We start from the raw sequence: 3,890 nt of genomic DNA, 5'->3' as shown, positions 1-3,890 counted from the left end.
CGCCGGCTGCAGCTCTGGATCTCCTGCGCTTCACCTTTACCTGCAGGGAGTAGGCCGGGCAGCTGGAGAGGTGGGGGGCTCGGGGTGACCTTTCCTATTTGGGGCGGGGAAGAGTGCTCGGGGTGCACCCAGGCCCCCAGCCCCTCCCCCCATCTTCGGCTCCCGCAGAGGGAACCGGCCTTTGGGTGACGTCAGACCCCCGGATTCTGGAGCCTGAGCTTGGGGCCTCCATCATCCTAATTCCCTTCCCCAGCCCCACCTGGCGTTTCCTGGAACCGGCCTCTCTCTCCTGGGAATGGCGCGCCCGGCTGGGGATGGGGGCGACTGGAAGCGGGAAGCGGGTGTCCGTGGCCCCCTCTGGGCTTTTCCTCGCAACAGGCGCCTGTAGGTGCACCCAGGTGGTACCTCTTCACCTTCCCGGGGCGGGCAGTCTTTGGACAACTGGCTGAGCCGTCCCAGGGTTGCGGGGGATGGGATGGGCGCACCGATTTGGGCCTGGGCTCCACCAGGTGGTCAGTTGGGGGTGCCGGATGTAGTTCATTCCAACGCTAGTGAGAGTCGGTCACGAGGATGGAGGTGAGTTGTTTGGGGTCCCTGTCTCTGCCTTGGGGAGTTCCTGGTTTGGGGGGTTGGGGACTGAGAATTCGTCATCACAGGAGATTTAAACCGATAACGTCCCAGTTTCCCGATGGGGAGATCTGCGAGAGCCTGGCAGACTTTCCAGGGACACAGGGAGGAAGGGAGGAAGAGCCAGCGCAGAGGAGGCTTGCTGGGGTGGGGGTTTGGGTGGGAGGAGAGGCAACGGCACGGGCCCAGGCATAGAGGTGGGAATGAAGCACAGCTGTCGGGGAGCCGGCCTGCGGGCCCAGCCTGTGGCTGCGCCCAGGGGGTGGGGAAGTCTGGAGAATTTTGCAACCTGTACTCTACAGTTCTGCCACCGCGGGGCGCGGCTTCGAACGAGGGAGATGGGTCTATGGGGGCACGACTGGCAAAGAGATTTTGCTTGGGGCTATGCAGGTCTTGCTAATTTAGGTTTGATCTGGGCTTGGTGAGCCTTGGGGCAACGTCACCAGAGTGGAGAGGGCTGTTTCTGTGCATGGGCCACCGAAAGGGGGTCTTAGGCTCCTCTTCCAGTGGAGAGTTAGTGGGGTCCTGGGAGGGGAACTCTGCATAGGGACCTTGGGCTCTGTGGCTACTTCTTTAAGCCTTGGCCTGTCTGGCCTAAGTTGACACTTCTATAAGTTGACTCCCCACTCTGGACGGCTCTTTGCCAGCAGCTTTCTCTGGGGATGAAATAATAGGACTAAGTGGTGACTTCCCTTGAGGATGTTCCTTGTTCTAGTTTAGAGTGTCCCTCCCAGTTCTTCTCCTTCTTCCTTTTCCTTTCCTCCCCCTCCCTCTGCCTTCCTCCCTCTCCTTCTGCCTTCCTTCTCCAGTCCTCTCCCCTCCCCCAGCACTTCCTTCCTGCTGCCAGCCTGGAGTCCTTGAAGCTTTCCTGGAGGAAGTGTGATACAGCAGAGTTGACAGAAGCTGTGGGCTTAGCCTGATTGGGGGAGGGGCACTCATTGTCCTTGGGAGAGTGTCCGAGTCTCGAGTGAGTACGTGGATTGACTATGCTCTGTGCCAGGTCTCTCCTGGAAACTCCATCTGACAGGGAGCAAGGCAGAGATTGGATGTGAAGGAGTGAGCACTTAAGTGCCCAGTGACTGGTTCAGAATTTACATAGTGGGGATGCAGAGTGTGATGTTTGGCAAGGCTTCCCAGAAGAGGTGGGATGTGAGAAGATGGAGGGGCTTAGTGGAGCTGGCGGGGCAGCCTGTTGAGGGGCACTGGAAGCAGAGGGGGTGGCTAGCGGTGAAGCGGGGTGTGTAGGAAGCAGGTCAGCCTGGGGTGGAAGAGCAAAGGGTGGTAGAGAGGGAGGTTTGTAGCTGATTGGTATGAAGCCTTGAATGCCAGGCACAGGATATGTAGGAGGCTACTAAAGAGTCATCCATGGGACAGTGATGGTGGGGCCAGGAGACTGCTGTTTTCTGAGGATGATTCATAGTTCTGGGATTTCAGGGCTGGAGATGGGGCTGGAAGCGGGAGGAGGGAACCAAAGAGAAACTTCCATCTTAGCAGTGTTGGCTCTGGGCAGACAGAAAGAAAATGACCATTTCTCTGCCAGGGATGAGGGGGCCATTCTGGCTAGCAGTGTGCCCTGGAACCAGAGCCCCAGGCCTCTGTCCTGATCTGAGGCCAGGCATGTCTCCTTTCTGTCTCATGGACCTCACTCTGCCTAGTGTGGGGCTTCAGTAAGGAATGGGACAAATGACTGTCAGGGTTTCCGGCCACTACAGCCTCGATCTGCTGGGCTCCGGTGATCCTTCCGCCTCAGCCTTCCAAGTAGCTGGAACTACAGGCGTGCGCTACCACGCCCGGCTAATTTTTTTGATTTGTTGTAGAGATGAGGTCTCGTCAAGTTACCCAGGCGGGTCTCGAACCTGCGGGCTCAGGCAGTCCACTCACCTCGGCCTCCCAAAGTGCTGGGATTACAGGCTGAGCCACCAAGCCCGGCCTGTCAGGGTTTCTTGAGCAAAATTCAGCAGGTATTTGCTGCCTGGATGATAATTAAGGAGGTGTTTCTTTAGGCCTACATCTTTGGTGGGATATGTAACATGAGAGATTCTCATTTGAGGAGCAAATTGATAATTCTTCTGTTTTGTAGTCTAAGAACTTTGGTTTGCAGAGCCCATTTCAAAGACTAGTTCTGAAATAAGGACAGAGAAGCCTGGAGCCCTCCATTTCTGGGACTCCAGCTCCTATGGCTCTCTCAAGCCCTAAGTTCTGCCCTAACGTTCATATACAAACAAGGCAACACTGCTTTGTGTTTCGGCTTCTGCTGCGCTAGCTTGTCTGTAACTCTGGGCACGCCTTTGGGTGACAGCATGGGACCAGGGACAGGCGTTAGGCTGGAGCCAGGGCCAGGGAGGAGGCTTCTCTTCTAAGGCTCCTACAGCCTAGTGATTTCCTCCCCTCCCCCTGCTTCTCTCCCCTGCTTTCCTGGAGGACTTCAGTGGTGGGCCTCAGTCCTTCCCTCCACACCCTGTTGTCTCATGGAATATTTTGGCCTCCCTTTCCACCAGCCCCACCTGAGTCTGGTCCTCACTGGCATGTGGCCATGTCTGAAATCCTAAACTCCAGCATCCTTCTGTGACCACAGTGCACCTTGTGCTCTGTCTGCTCTGTGACCTCAAGGAGACCGCTGGTTCTCGACACTCCCATTTTCTCTGTCCCAAGAGCATCGCCCCTTCTGTGTCCTTCCTGGATTCTGTGCCCTGCATGTCCCACCCCAGCAGCAGAACCTCCAATTCTGGATTCTATACTCAGAACAGGAATAGATTCCAGAAGCTATCACATGCCAGGGCATCCTGGCTTTTTTTCCTTGCAGGTTCTCCGGTCTCAGCTGTCCCTCCAGTACGTCTAGAGACCCTTGCCTGTTCCTATCAGTCCCCTATCCCAGGGGAGGACTACTCTCCCAAGCCCTTTGCTAATGTAGAAGGTGCTTGGGGGTGTGTATGGGAGGTGGAAACTGTCTGTGTTTCCCCATTTCTCTCGGATCCCAGGAGAGGGAGATTCCTGGTCTAAAGCGCCCACTGCCCTATGGATGTCACCCCTCCTGACTCCCAGGGGACCACCAGTTACTTCCTTTACTGTCCCTTCATCCTCTCCTCTGCTTCTTTCATCACTTCCTTCCACCTTGTAAGTATGTTCAAGTCTCCTATACTGGAAAAAAACTTTTCTTTTTTTTTTGAATTGGAGTCTCACTTCGTCGCCCAGACTGGAGTGCTGTGGCATGCTCCTGGCCACCACAGCCTCGACCTGCTGGGCTCCAGTGATCCTTCCACCTC

Source organism: Carlito syrichta, unplaced genomic scaffold (assembly GCF_000164805.1).
Source record: "Carlito syrichta isolate Samal-C Ts95f unplaced genomic scaffold, Tarsius_syrichta-2.0.1 Scaffold307224, whole genome shotgun sequence".
NCBI lineage: Eukaryota > Metazoa > Chordata > Mammalia > Primates > Tarsiidae > Carlito > Carlito syrichta.
Note: the sequence above shows the minus strand (reverse complement) of the source record.